Source organism: Ochotona curzoniae, unplaced genomic scaffold (assembly GCF_017591425.1).
Source record: "Ochotona curzoniae isolate NIBS_2020 unplaced genomic scaffold, NIBS_Ocur_1.0 contig_3819, whole genome shotgun sequence".
NCBI classification, from domain to species: Eukaryota; Metazoa; Chordata; class Mammalia; order Lagomorpha; family Ochotonidae; genus Ochotona; species Ochotona curzoniae.
In genome coordinates, this window is record NW_024466004.1 from 59,092,911 (window position 1) to 59,109,446 (window position 16,536).

Below are 16,536 nucleotides of genomic sequence, written 5' to 3' on the forward strand. Positions count from 1 at the left end.
GACTTGTGGGAAATTTGCTCCTGGGTTAATCTCTTTGTACTTAGCATCCCTGGGTGACCACGTATCTCTTGCTTTTGGTACCGTGTATCATAAAGAACTTGCATAAACAGATGCCTTTATCTTCAGAGCACAGTCCATAGACCTGGGCCATATTGTGTCCACAGCTTGCCAGGAGTTAGCAGGAGATAGCAAATCTTCCTGTGGGGAAGATCTTCCATACCACACCACTGCCTGAGCTCAGGGAACCTTGGAGGCTCCATCCAGTTTCTGAAGCTGGGATTCGGACAAAATATTAATCACCACATCTCTCTTGCCACATTTTATCTATACTGCAAGTTTCCTCCATTTGCCTGATGTGTGGCTGCCTGGCTCCCTTCCGCCTCAAAGCAACAGAGAGCCAGCTGAGTAGGCAGGGGCTATTATGAATGTGACTTCAGGACCTCTGTTGAATGACATCAATGTGTCAGGGTCAAGCACGGACTGAGCCAGCCTGTGATCAGGAAGGAGCTACTCTGCAGACCACGGAGAGAGTGGGAGAGTCATCCTGACCCTTGCGGGACACCTGGAAGAAGCTCCTGGCTCCCAGCTTCAGATCAGCTCTGGCTGTTGTGGTCATTTGAGGAGTTAACCAGCAAGTGGAAGATCTTCTCTCATTTCTGTTTTTCTTGCTATAAAATCTGACTTGCCAATAAAAATAAATCCTTTTTTTTTAAAGGAATCATCTCCTAACAGATCTCTCTCAATAAAATTTTATTTTTATTGGCAAGGCAGATTTTACAGAAAAATCTTCCACAACAGCCATTCTCTACTGGGCCATCTTCCACTGCTTTCCCAAGCCACAAACAGGGAGCTGGATGAGTAGTGGAGAAGCTGGGACATGAACCCACACCCATATGTGATCCTGGCACATACAAGGTGAAGATTTAGTCACTGAGCCATCATGCCAAGCCCCTCACAGATCTTAACAGGGACCCTACAGGAACCTATCAAAAAAGGACTGTTGTGTTCTAATAAGGTGGCTGTCCCTTTTCACTGACATTGTAGCTAGCTAGACTTCCTACTCTTTGAATTTTTATTACTTTTTTTTGAAACATAATTTATTTGAAAGGAAGAGAGAGCAAGATATTTTATCTGCTAGAGAGACATTTTTTACCCACTGGTTCACTCCCCAAAGGTCTATAACAACATCTAGGGCTGGGCCAGGTCAAAATCAAGAGCCTGGAATTCTCAGACCCACATAAGAGTGCCAGGGACCCAACTATTTGAACCATCACTTGCTGCCCTCCGGGGTATGCATTAGCAGGAAGTCCCTTTTATGAAGAGAGCCAGAATCTGAGCTCAGGCTCTCTGATACAGAATGCAGGCTTCTCAGTTGGCGTTTTAACTGCTGTAGCAAATACCTGACCCTGTGCCCCACCCTTGAGCTCCCAACCTCTTTATTTTGAGACTCCATTCCTTGTAGTAATGAAGCTTGAGACTCATTGTGAGTGACAGCGCCAATAGAAAGTCCCACTCTTGTACCATATCTAGAGAAGCCTTGGGCATCCCTGTTTGCAAGGACAGGTTGGTTAGGTCTGGTTGTCCTGGTGGAAGGGGAGCCTGTTTTGTCACATTAAGGGAGACACTCAAGAGCCACACTGTGAGGCCAACAGGTGCATTTCTTCTCTTCTTCTCCTATCCTGGTAGAGTTCCTGGAGAGTGCCCTTGATGTTTCAAATACTTTGTGGTCACAGCCTCTTGTAGTCTAATGAAAAGGAGATAATATGTGTCAGCTTTCTAATTAGGTTAGTGATCTAATCTGTATGAGGAAGGGATTCTGTAACATGGATTTTGTCACTTTCAAGAATCCTCACAGTTTGTCAGATTGTCAAGGGGAAAAATGAACAAAAAAAAAAAGAGAAAATTCTTGTATCAGTGAAGGTTCTTAGTTGCAAACATTAGAAACCTTAGAATGGGGCAGGCATTTAGCCTGGTGGTTAAGATGCCAGCAGGGACACCTGCATCCTACTAAGGGTACCTGAGTTTGATCCCAAGCTCAAGATCATAATTTTGACTTCCTGCTAATGCAGACCCTGGAGACAGCAGAGATGGCCCAAATCATTGGGTCCCTTGCCACTCATCTGGAAGACCTAGACTGAATTGTTGGTTCAAGAACAATTAGGTAACTCACATAAAATCAGTGGAGATACTTGGAAACCATCTCAGGAAACAGGGTCGACCCTGGATCCACTAGCCAGGGACACATGTGGGAAGTGGTGAAGATACCTCAGCTGTGCTCTGATGCTGCTGGAGGCTGTTGACATTGCTGACGAACAGTGCAACTGGATGAATTCTTTTTCTTTTAATTTATTTATTTGAAAAGCAGAATGACTAGGAGACGGAGAAGGGAGAGATCTTCTACCCACTGGTTCACTCTCCAAATGTGTGCATGAGCCAAGCCTGGGCTAAGCAGAAATTAGATCTGGGAAATGCATCCTAGTCTTTCAAATGAGTGGCAGAAGCCCAAATACTTGACCATCATCCACAACTTCCCAGGCTGTGCTTTAGCAGGAAGCTGGACAGGAAGCTGAGTAGCAAACACTCAGCACTGTGAGGTGACATGTTGGTATTGCAAGCAGTAGCTTAGCCTACGTGCCACAATGCCAGCCTGCTCAGTGAATACAGGGTAACTTCTCTCTTCACCCTTTTCACTCTTGTTGGAGATTCCAGTTCCTGTGTGACAGCATCCAGTAGACCAACTATATCCTCACTTTCAGTGGGGTGGGAGGATGTTGGGAGCAGGAGAGAAGGAGGGGAATGAGTAGCATTTATATTTCTCTAACTTTCTTGCAGAATGGCGAGGCCTTGCCCCCAACCAATTTGGGTAATAGAATTCTCCAAAAAGGAATGGAGAAGAGAGGCTTGGCCAGAAGGTTAAAATAACAAATGCCCACCATAATTGTTCACACAATCTATGTGAAATTCGGGGTCCACAGTAGAGTGCATATTTAACGGGAAATTCTTTCTTTCCAGTAAGGATCTCTGTTCTCTGGTAGGAGGATGATGGGCCAAGTCCCACCCTTTCGTCTGCCCACCTAAGTGCCCAGTACATATTTGAATGTAATATCTACCATGAATGATGTTTTAGCTTGCACTTCTTCCGCATTTCCCCAAGGAGAGTTAACTGGTTTTAGAGTTATTGCAAGGATTCACAACAGGTGTTTTAGGAATGGGAAGTGCTGTGGAACAGGAAAATTGATGGAATTTTAACTCTTTCTCTAACTCTGAGGACTGGCATAAGAAATTCTATCCATCTCACCTTCTTCCTGTTCATTGTGATGTTTCATGTAGAAGACCCTTTGTGGGGCTGCACAGTTCACAGTGAATCCCCTTTTCTGGGGGATTCCAAGTACCTGAATTTATTTAGCTAGTTAAATACTTGGGGTGTATGCTGTGGTGTAATAAGTAAAGCTGCTGCCTGTGGCACCAGCGTCCCATGTGGGCACTAGTTTAAGTCCTGGCAACATCACTTCCAATCCAATTCCCTACAATAACACCTAGGAAAATAGCAGAAGACAGCCCAGGTCCTTGAACTCCCAGACCCACCTGGGAGAAGAAACTCCTGGCTCCTTACTTTGGCTGGGCTCAGCGCTGGCTGTAGAGGCCATTTCGGGAGTGAACCAGAGAATGAAAGATCTCTTTCTCCCCTCTCCTCTTTTCACCCTCTCTCTGTAGCTCTGTCTTATAAGTAAATAAATAAATCTTTAAAAAGAGATTTCTGATCTTTGGTATTTATAAAGATACTGAAATTTTCCTATTTACATCATTTTGTCTATGTATAACCATATCTGGCCACATGGAACATGTATTGAAAAAAATCCTATAGTACCTTGGTGAATCCAAGACATAAAATAGAACCATGTTTATATACATGTATGTTTGTCTATATTTCAGTGTGCACACATTTTCACAAATACAAACTTATGGAAATGCCTGGGATTTCAGATCAAAGTCTATTACCTCAGACATGTGAATTTGGTAAGTGTGGGTATGAAGACTTATATCTCTGATACTTCAAAAGTTCATGAAAAATGAAACTTAAAGGTAGGTTTAGGGACATGCATGTTGCCTCGTGGTTAAGACACCTCTTGGGATACACATATTCTATGCCGGAGTCTTGGCTCTGCATCTATTTCTGCTTCCCACCAGTGAGCACCCTGGAGGACTGAGTGGATAGCTCACGGATTTGGTTCCTACCAGACACATGGGGGACTTGGATTGACTTTTGAACTCTCGGCTTTGTGTGGGCGTATAGGGAGTAGAAGCAGATGAAGGCTTTCTGTCTTTTTGTCTGTTAGTCCATCTCTGTCTTTGCTCTGCCTCAAAAAAAAAAAAGTTTGTTTTGCTACAAAAAGATTGAAATTTATGCCAGTAATTACATAATACATCTTTTCTATGAACGCTTTGAAACTCTTCAGGATAGAGTACTTTTTTTTGGTTGTTGTTTGATATAGTTTAGTTGGTGCTGGGGTCTCCTTTCCCCTTCCCGCAAGTTCCCTCCTCTCCCCCCTGTTCTGCCTTCCAATCTCACAATGGGGTCTTTCTTGAATCTTCTTAAGCCAATTATGTTGCTGTTGGAGTGTTTCCCAACCATGTAAGATACAGTCTTTTCGTTGTGAGTTCATTCTTGTATTCAAGGGCCCTAATAAAGGTACAATGAGGACTAGATATTTGTTATTTATGGGCAGTACCAATAACATTGATCAAAGGGACATTGCCCATCTCAGGCGATTATAAGCAAACAGGCATAGAGGCTAATTTTTCTGGCTTACAAATCAAGGTCAATAACTCTGAACTGCAAATCCCAGACCAACTGGAGGAAGTAACACTTCTTTATGTGATCCATGGAATCAAAAACACAATGAAAATAAAGGAAACAAAAGGAACTCAGACTTAAATTATTGATGAGTTTATGAAAAATTAATTTAAAAACCAAGACAGTCAAGTTTACTAAGATTCATCTCTTAGAATCTTAGAATTTTACTTCATACAAACATGAAAATGAAATTTATTCCATCCTGTATTCAGTTTATCATTTACTTTAATGAGTTATCTTTAGATAAACTATATCTGTTCCCTGAACTTTTTCTCCATCTTGCTCAATAAAAATGAAGTTTTCTATTTAACATTTTTTATTTAAATCTGAAATTGGACAAGGGCATTCTTTTCAGCACTAATACAAATGGTCTTCAAAAATTCATGGAAAAATATATATTATGAAAGGACTATTCCTGGATTCCAAAAAGTCTGCACTAAAATAAAGATCTTAAGATTTATTTGAAAGGCAGTTGCAGAGAAAGAGGAAGAGGTCTTTCATCTGCTGTTTCATTCCCCAAATGGCTTCAAAGGCTGGGGCTGGGTCAAATCAAAGCCAGAAGTCAGGAACTCCATCTGGTCTCCCACGTGGGTGTTAGGGACCCAAAGGCCATTTCCCAGCAGCATTGCAAGGAGCTGGGTCAGAAGCAGAGCAGCCAGGACTTGAACTGGCACCCATATGGGATGCTTGCATCACAGGCAGCAGCCTAACTTACTGTGCCACAATGCTAGCCCCAAATAAATATCTTTTAATTCCTTTTTTCATAGAGTTTTTGAAGGATGCCCATACTTAATGTTGTTCTGAAAACTTTTGTAAGTTAAATAAAACATAAGGAAGAGAAAACGTGTGTATAAATAATGAAAATGAGATAAAATTCTTGTTATTTCCTGTTAATGTAGTTTTCTATCTGGAAAGACCAGAGAATCAATTGAAACATTATTTAGACTAACATGAATTCAGCATGGGAATTACTTCCCATTAATCTTGAGGTGAATTTATAAAAATGAGAGAAATGAAAATTTTCTGTGTCAAACACACTCTAGAACATTTTTCAAGATGTTCCTGAATTACACTATTTGTGAGAGAACATGTATACAATTCTAGATCCAATATCTGTGTAGATGCATAAAATATAAAATAATCTGCACCATATAAGAGTATATATGTGAAACAACTCAACAGAAGCAATTTTTGTATGCCAAAAATTTATGTTTGGATATGTTGTATTTACACTAGCCACATCTCTGCTATAGATTAAAAATAAATAACTTCCTTACATATATTTGAGAAATCATAATTTTGGGAGCAAGCATTTGTCTCAATGGTCAACATGTCCCTTCACATGCCTGCAGCCTATAACCAAGAGCTTAGTTCAAGTCTAGCTATACTTCCAGTTTTAGCATCCTGCTGCTCTGTACCCTGGGAGAAAACAGATGATGGATTTTGTACTTGGGTCCTTGCCATCCATGTGGGAGATCCAAACTGAAGTTCCAGGCTCTAGGTTTCAACAATCAACAGGAAGTAGTAGTGATTCTTGGCTTGGGTTAATCTAGAAGCCAATTGTGTGGCAAGGATGAGCGTCATAGTTCTTAATTGAAGAGTGATCCCAGAAAACTTGATCTGAAGATGAGTGAGACAGGAATGGGGGAAAAATCAACAGGGGTGTTATCAATATGTCTATTTCTAGTAGCAGATAGACAGTCAACCCACTGAAAACCTTCTGGAAGATTCTGTGAATTGACATTAGAGGTAATCTAGCAACAGAAGGCAGAGGAAGCTGGGTGTTTAATCCCTATTCAAGGGTTCTCTACAGATCCCACAGGAGTTATATGCATATATATGTGTCACAGAATACATGGCTTATTGTAAGAAACTGACTCACAATTCCGGAAGCCGAGGAATCTCATAATTTGTGTGTAAACTGGAGACTCAGGAAGGTGGGTGGTACAGTTGTCAGAACCAGGGGGCTGATTCTGTAAGTATTAGTCAAAGGTGAGAGACCCATGTTCCAGCCAAGACTGTCCAGCAGAGAGCCCAGTTTCTCCCTTCCTCCTGCTCTTTTTTCTATGCAGGGTCCAGCAGGATTGATGATGCTGTGTATAATAGACGAGTGGGCAATCCGCTTTATTCAATTGGTCAATTACAGCACTGATCTCATCTTGAAACAGCCTCCTCAATACACCCAGAAGCCTAGGCACCTCGTGTCCAATCAAGAGAATACATAAAATTAACTGTTATACTCACTGAACTGGCTATTGTCTTTGGTTGAATGCTGCTTCTAGGAATACACACTCAGATCCCTGGCATTGCTGCCTGTAGATCGAGTGTGCATCTATGGCCAGAAGCAACCTCTGCAAGGGGGACGGGGCTGCACAAAAACACCTCCTAGCACAGCGATTGGATCAGGTGCTGGGTAAGCCAGATACTGCAAGTGTCTGTCATGTCTATCTAAAAACAAGAGGCCCCTGTATGCAAAAATTATGCATTTTATGGAGAATTATAAATAAATATTAACTAGACAGACCAATCAATTTTAATTTCCTCAATTAAACTGAATCAAATACAAATTCAATCTCAATTTCAGAATTTTTCTTTTATCTTGAAAAAAAAGAACGTGTGATAGTAAATATTTGTGCAAATTCTGACATAGTCAACATTACTCTTAAAAATACTATGAGTAATGAGAGGGTACTAACCATACCAGGTATTAAAATAGATTGATACTCACATAGGGATAGACAGACAAGTAAAGGGGATATTCTAGATAGAGACACCCAAATATTCATTAAGCATGGAATGCTTGATATGGGGCATTCTACATAATTCATGAATCAAAGCAATGTTGAATACATATTATTGGCAGTTAAACCTTATTTCATACCTGTGGGACTAAATATATATATATATGTACATGTATATATATACATATACATACACACATATAAAGAAATTAAATCTTATACCACAAGGCACAATAAATTCTATATGAATTCAAGATTGAAATGTAAGTAAAATTATTAGAATATCAGATAAAAAATGAGAGGGAATATAGACTTTACGAAAAGGTAAGTTCAGTCTAAGACTGATATCTGATAGAATGTTAAGTGAAAGAAATGACAGAGCTGAGCGTAGAAATGAAAGCATCTAAGGCCCAAACCACCACAAACAAGACAGAATGCCAAACAAAAGAGGAAACATTAATACACTCAGTATGAAAAAGTGCCTCAAGTTCTTGAGAATCAATAAGAAAACATTAAAGTATCAATAAAAATGGAACTGGGTAAAATATCCATTCATTACTCAGCAAATTTTTTCTGAGGACCAATATTAATGGAGATAGCTGGCTAGGCATGGGGTAAATGCTGAATAAAATAACACATTACTCACCTTGTTCAAATAGAGGTCATTGGTAATAGATGGACAGTGGGCTGAGAGATGAATGAGAGAAGGGGCAGAGACAGAATTTGATACACCTCTTCAAGTAGTTTGGTCCTGAAAGCATTTTCACTTCGGTAGTAATTCATAAAAAACAAGTGAAAAATGCAGATCTTTTTAAAACTATCAAATCGACACAATACTAGGTATGTTCGTGGTGAGGCTCTTCTACACGCTGCTATAAAGCGAGTGTATGTCTGTAACCATTTGGACTGAGAAATTTCACTCCCAATAACACATCTGAGAAGATAATGGTAGATGTGTGTGCAATAATGAAACACTGAAACGGAAATGCATAGCAATAAGGGACTGGCTATGTAACTAGTGGAATTTATTGCTCTCATTTAACCAAGAAGTGTAGAGGCAGGAAATTGCTTGCATTGGTTCATTCTCTTAGTGGGGTCATCAAAGACGTGGGATCCTTTTATGCTCCTGATTTTACCCTTAACAGAACTTAGGTTGTTCACTGAGGACTCACCTCTCTCAAGACCACAATATGGCTGATGTGGTCACAACTGTTACAACATTTAAAGAACAGAAACAGCAGTGGGTGGCGTGTGGATATGGTTGACTCTGGGAAAGTTGGGCAAAGAGAAAGCTTCTTCTTTATGCACTTCCAGCTTTTGGCCAGGAGCAAGTTTCCCTGGCTGACTTCCCCCTTATATCTTTTGAAAAGAATGGGGTGACAAGTTCATCTCTTCTGAAACTATCCTTCTGGGTTTCAAAGACTTTCTGTTGAATCTCTGGACCAATAGGGAGACCTGCTGGGAGTTCCCGTCTTATACCACTTGATCCTGGGCCCGCTTCACATGGTCCTTCTCTTTCATGTCTGTCTCGACATGGTTCATCTACAGGGTGTTATCCTACCAGTTTCACACAGTGTTTCTGACTGTAACCCTGTAAGCAGGACAAATTTATTCACCAATTCATGTAGACAAAAACACAGTTCATGTTGTATTGCATTTATTGCCCACAGTTTCCAAATGTCAAAAAAGTCAGGGAATCCTACATGTTTGATGAATGTTTTTGGTTTTCAGCCAAGCTATTAAAATTTCAGTACAACTTGAAGTTTATTGAAACTTGTGTATTGGTCACACATACACCAGAAACATAGATCTATCATTTCAACCTTCAGAGAGAAAGCTAATAAACCAGGTGCCAGGAATTTCATCCAGGTCTCCCACATGGGTGGAAGGAACTCAAGTCCTTGAGTCACTGTTTGTTAGTTTCCAAGTGGATGAAAGATATTTCTCTCTTTCACCTCTCTTTCTGACTTTCAAGTAAAAAAATAAACCTACCACTTTACTCCCTAGTTGTTTGCAATGGCCAGGGTTGAGCCAGGTCAAAGCCAGGAGCTTTACCCAGGTCTCCTCCGTGGGTGGCAGGGACCCAAATACTTGGATCATATTCTGTTGGTTAACCTAGGTCATTAGCAAGGAGCTGGATTGAAAGTGGAACAGCAAGGACAGGAAATGGTGGTAGTGATGCTGGTGTTCCAGGCAGTGCGTTTAGTGGCTGTGTCACAAACTGAATCCATTAAATATTTTTTAAAAGAAGAAGTCTTGTAAGCTGGGTCTAAATCAGCACTCTGGTAAGGGATGCAGGCATTCTAAGTGGCATCTTAACCCACTGTGCCATGATTCCTGCCTTCTAGTGCTCTCTTCCTTGTAAATATATTTCTCACGAGTTTGTTTTTTTCTCTCTTTAAAAAGCTTTTAATTTTATTTTTATTATTTATGTAGTTGAAAGGGTATGCATGCCCATGTGGGCCTCTGATTAAGGTGAGAAGGTTAGTAATGGAGGAAGGTGGGTGGGACAAATGTTCCAACTCTTTTTTTTTTTTTCTATTGTTTCTGGAGTGGTGGAAGGGATGGGAGCAACTCCTTATTGTCAAACTACTGGGAATGGGGGACCATTCTCTGATGATGCCTTAGAGACCCCAGGTAGAAAAGAATGTTCCAAGGGTGTTACTTGAGTGGTTTTGATAGTTCTGAGACATCATCAACTCCATTGCGCCAGAGTTAAGAAAATCTTTCCAAGATCTATTTTCTGACCCAGTCCAGCTTGGTATATCCACAGATCCAGACATTACTGTTAGCTGTGCTAGGAGAGTTGTCCAACCTGTACTGATTTCTATCCTCTGATGAGACACTTGACATATTCTGGTAGCCTAGATAAGCTGGCTGTCATGGCCTCCTTGTGCATCTGAGCATGTTGTCTACTGCACAGGCATCAGCGACTGAGGAGGCCCATTTTTGTTACACGCATTCCAAAATCGAACCACATATATTATGATTTTCCCTGTGGCTGAGGTTTGAGTCTAGTGATCTAGTTGGGAAGAGTCCACTGAGGAACTTTGCCTGGGGTGACCTCAGACTTGACTCTTAAGTATGCCAACCCGTGCAGGGTCAAGCTTGGTGTATTGCCCACACTAGCCAACACACACTGGTAGATGTACTACCTGGTCAGTTCTACCCTTAGCCACTTCTCTCACATAAATGGTTGGGTGCTGTGGCTTAGCCTAGCCCAGCCTGTCACAGGTCTGGTCCTCATGCACACCAGTGGGTATTGTGGCCTAGTAGGGGCAATCCCTAATAATCCCCACCAGTTCTGCCCCCAGTCCTGGTTTTTGCAAGTGCCAGCCTCTGTTGTGGTCTAACCTAGTCTATCCAACATCCCATCTGGCTCTTGTGCACCCATGAGCGTTGTGGCCTAGTTTAGCCTGACCATCCCCAGATCTGGCCCACACATAGGCCAACAGGTGCTGCCTTGACAAGCCTAGTCTGCCTCCAGCCCTGGCTCTCATGATCACCAGCAGGAGCTGCAGCCCAGCAAAGGAAGCACCCATACTTTCCCTGCCAGACTTGCTCCCAGCCTCAAGATCTTATGACTGTACTATGGTCCAGCTTGACATAACTCGTACCCAGTCCTGGCACTTGCACTTGCCGGTGGGTACTACAGCCTAGCCCATCTGGCCTGTATTCATTATGACTCTTTTGTGCCAGTGGGAGCAGCAGTCTAGCCCAACATGGCCCACTCCCAGAACCAGCCCACATGTTGGCTGACAGGTGCTGCAGCCCTACCTGAACCAGCCTGCCACCAGTCCCAGCTCTTATGCTTACCATTAGAAGCAATGGCCCAACAAGGGAGTTCCCAAAGTTCCTCTACTAAGGCCCACTCCCTGGGTCTTGTGTCTACCAGTGGGGCTGTGACCCAGTCTGAGATGGTCTGCCCCCAGTTGCAGTATTTGCCAGCAGGTGCTATAGCATGCTTATCCTGATCTACCACACTAGACCTGGCACACGTGTGTGTCAAAGGGTACTGAGCCCAACCTGGTCTGATTTGCCCCCAGCTCCAGCTCTCATGTTCACCAGCAAGGGTTGAATTCTACCAAGGTAGTGCCCACGTTTACCAGTCAGGCCTGTTCCCAGCAATAGATCTCATATGTGCTGGCAGGTGCTGTGGGCCAGCCTAACATGGCTGACCCCCACTCTTGGCACTCACTAGAGAGTACTGCGGCCTAGCCCGACTTCTGCCTCTCATTGGTGAGTATAGCTGCCTAGTCCAGCCTATCCCACATCCATTCTGGCTCATGTGAACACCAGTAGCCCAGTTTGGTCTGCCTCTAGACACAGCATATTTGCATGCCTGTGGCTGCTGCAGCTTTGCTCAGCCTGATCCGCCTGGATCCCTGGCTCTTGCTCTCACCAATGGGAGTTGTAGTTTAGCAGGGAAGTTCCTGAAGTTTCCATATTAGGCCAAGCCCAGTCCTGGATCTTGTGTGTTCTGGTAAATACTTCAACCCAGCCTGCATGGCCTGCCTGCAATCTCAGCTCTCACTGGTGGGTATGGGCCAGGCATGGGCCACTCCCTGTCCTGGCCCTTGTGTGTACCAGTAGTTGTTGCAGCCTGGCCCAGCTTGGCCTCCCCCCAGACCTCATTCACACAAATACTGAGTATTGCAGCCTTGTCTGGACTGCCAGTTCCCAATCCCAGTTATTGCACTTCCCAGTGGGAGCTGTGGATTAGTAGGAAAGTTTCCCAAGTCCCTTTTCAAGCCTACTCCCAACCTTGGGTCTCACATGCACCAGCAGGGGCAGTAGTCTTGCTTCCATGGTCTGCCCTCAGTTCTGACTCTTGCATGTGCCAGTGGGTTCTGCAGTGTGACCCTACCTGGTTTCCTCCAAGCCCCAGCTCCCAAGAGTGTCAGGTGGGTCCTGTCAGGTAAGTCCTATGTCCAGCTTTGCTTGGCCTACCACCACCCTTAACTTTTTGTGCAAACCAGTGAGTACTGAAATCCCACAGAGGTAAGCCTACAAGTCCCCAGCAGAATCTGCGCCCAGTTCAATTCTCATGTATTTCAGTGGGTGCTATGACCCAGCCTGATGTGGTCCACTTCCTGCTCCAACACTTGAAGGTGGGTACTATAGCCTAGTCCAGTCAAGTATGCCCTCATCCCATTATTTATGTACCAATGAGTGATGCTACTCAGCCCAGCCCAGGTCTCCCACATGATGGGAGCCTTGGCTTGACCAGACATACCCTCTAGTTTCCCTCTATAAACCATTTGGTCTCAGCTCCCTAACCTACCTGTGAGTGCAGTGGTTCCATCTGTGGAAGCCCCCAGAAGTCATTCCGTCCCTGTAAAATATGCCCTCAGCTGCTCCCACTCTAACACATCCCCAGATCCACTTTCTTGGAAGTTGGGGTGATATGTCCTGGCTAGGTTTTCCACACCTTACTCTCATATCTTAAAATAAATAAATAAATAAATAAATAAATAAATAAATAAATAAATAGGCAACTTTGCTGTCACGCTGGTATAGTTAACAAAAAGTTTGTATTAACCAGACCCAGAATGCTCATTAGGTATTGGTTGCTTTTTTCCCAGCCTAGCTACAGACAATGAGTTTGAAATACAGAATAATTAGCGAGGATATAGCTGCGATCATGTAAAACTATTTTTCTCAATAATTCTGGGAAAACATAACCAGAACTTAAGGCAGGTTAGGCAATTCAACTATGAACAATAGTTGATTTTTTAAAGAAAAAGTACCAGAAACTCCTTCTCTTATATAGGATTTGGCCACCAGAAGAACCTGGAGTGTGTGATTTGTTTTTGAAACACAATGGCATGATATCTGTGGCAAACACTATATCATATTTATCTTAACTAGCGAAGTAAAAGGGCCACTCTGTTTCTGGTAAGAGTCTTGCTGATGAGACGCTGTACCTGGATTTTCATTATTCATTCATGTGGAACTTGTACTCTTCTTTACTTTCTATCTCATAGTGGCCCATATCTTAATTTTTTTTATCATCATGGTCTTAGGATTCTGTTTGTAATTCTGGTAAGTCTTAGGTGCTTCAGAATTGCTCCAGGATCTATTGTCTTGAAACCTGTTAAGAATTTCTTTTTCCCTAGCTCCATGATCTATTTTTTTTTTCTTTCTTGTTTTCTTTCTCTTATTTTCTTTCTCTCCTCCTTCCTTCCTTTGTTCCTTCGTTCTTTCGTTCCTTCCTTCCTTCCCTCCCTCCTCGTTCTTTTTTTCTTTCTCTCTTTCTTTTCTTCCTTTCCCAGTAAGTATTTCCGCCAAGTCTTTCCAGAGGCATGGTGCAATGGTGGGGAGAGGAAAACTGACTGAGAATTCTGATCATTGGAAAACTGGGCCGAGGCCAGGATGAATGAATCTGCTTTCCTCCTTCATTCATCTGTTTGCGTAGGTCACTGAGGATTGGAAAGGCTAAAGAAATGACAGGAGAGTTATCTTTTGTGGAAAGAAGAAAACAGACAAGTTTGCACATTGAAATGGAAGTAATACTGTATCTGTTAGGTACGATGAAAGGGAGCTCTTTCAGGTCACAAATCCAGGAAAAGTGATCTGAGTAGAAACACAGGCAGCAACTCATTCTGAAAACTTGCTAAAGGTTCTAATGTTATCTGACCTCGGATTCTTTTTCATTTTGTAGCTTGTGGTATTTTTCTGTCTCTGGTCTGTCTTTCTCTCAACTTCAGAAAAGAGGATTTGGGCTTTCTGTATCACCATATACTCATTAAAGCCAAGTCAACTGCAGGATGCTTGCCTCATCCAAGGTGTTAAGGCTCTAGCTGAGGAAAGACGGAGCTTCTAGAGAGAAGCCTGTGGAGGCAGTCAGAGATGGACCTCAGCAGGGACCAGCTTTTCAAAGCCACTCTTCTGTTCTAGGGGGGCAGGGGAGGATCAGAGGCTTGAAGTGCCCCACAACCCTTCTAAAATCCACTTGAGACTGCATCACTGCTAGCCCAGACCATGGGCATGCCCAGCTTACCTCATTCAATTGTAACAGAAGAAAGCGTTGAAGATTCAGAAACAAAGCCCAGAACTGGGGCAGCACAGTGGCTAGAGGATTATTACCACCATCTATTCTTCTCAAAGGAAGTATAATCATGATTTTGCTCACTTGTGTTTGGGGAATTTCTGGCAAGATATCCCATTAATTAGTGTAAATAGTACCTCCTGGAGGTCCTAGGGCAGTGACACACTGCAGGGAATTTTGTTTAATGTTCCTTTTATCTGTTAGATTTTTAAATAGACTTATACAATTTTTATTTTTAAAGACTAGTGGTTCAGCTTTTAAGCTACTTAGTTGTTTTAAAAATGTTTCTTTTCAGTATCTTGAAAGCAGAATGGTGAAGATGGGGGGGGGTGAGGGATATATTTTTTATCTGCTGGCTCACTCCACTTCCAAGTGCTCACAATAACTAAGGATGTGCCATGGCAATGCCAGAAGCCTGAGACCCCATCTGGGTCTTCCACGTGGGTGGTGAAGAGCCCAAGCACTTGAACCATCCCCTTTTGTCTTCCAGGATACATTAGCAAGAATTTGGATCAGATCTGCACCAGTGGAGACCTTACCTGCTACACTGTCATGGGTGCAGTTGTCCCAAGAGCAGGCTTAACCCACCCTGCTACAACACTTGCCCCTGATTATAATTAAAAAAAAATTTTTTTAAATCACTTCACAAGCAGAGAGGTAAATAGGAGGCATAAAGGGTAACTGTTTTTCTTGACTCTATCTCCTGTCCCAGGAATGCCAGTCTTGTCCATTCAGATAGAAAAATGGACAATATAGTAGTAACCGCTTGGAGTGGCATTTGTATTTCAATACAAATATGAGTCACTGATCAGATTTTTCCCTCTTCTTTCTGTTTCTGTTTTGAGAGCTCCTCATTCGTGGCTGTGCTTGGTGTGGCCTTCCAGAGGAGCTTTGGGCCTTGCTTCTATAACTTCGTGGTTTCACCCCAGTTCTGAGCATCTTTCCCACAAGACTGCATGGACAGTTCCAGTGGGATTTCTTCTTTCTGTATCACATTTTGAATGTGAACTGAAATGAAAAGGCCCATGGATTAGAATGAATAAAGACTCAGAATGGATGTGTCTGCTTCCATTTGGAGCCCTGAATACAAATCATGGATTAGCAGAATGGGAGAGGGGAGGATAGATGGAATTAATGGGCATAGTCTCATTCCACAATTAAATATAAGAACATTTAATGGATACGTGGATATTTTTCATAGATAATGGAACAACATCGTAAGCATTTCTTGAGTTCTATAATGGAAATACTTCTTAGGAGAAATGCAAATCTATTTCTTTTGTAAAATCATCATTCATAGGCTCATGAGAAATTTCATACTTAAAGGACACTAGGAATATTTTTGTAACACTCATTTTACTAATTATCTCCTTTCTTTTTTGTCCTTTGGTCCTTGGTTATTCAAATTGCTCTTGCTTCTTATCAAATGCTTATTTATGATACATTCACCTTAGAACAAAGGATGGATTCCCTCCATCTTCCAGTTACTGCCCTCTCTTTCCATTGCAGCTATGACCTCACCCTCCTGGTGTGCCCTTCAGCTTCAAATGGTAGCATGTTTCAGGTTAGGGCTTTGGTCTTCTCACTGCCTTTAGGATTACACATATCCACTCAAATATTTTTTGAAAGCTGTAAATGGGGCAGTGCTTGTTCCCTGAGCTCATGGCCAGTGGTATGACTTTTGCATAGGTGCCAATGACCACTGAGACTGGCAATCTGACTCTGATACTTCTTCGCAGTTTCATATGCGTAGAGCCAGTGCCAGCTGGACACTTCCACTTACATGCCTGGTAACGACCTCAAACAAAGCATTGTCAAAACAGAATTGTGTCTGCTTCTATCCTTACTCAAAATATTCTCCCTCTTGGATTTTGCAAGCTCTGTCTTAG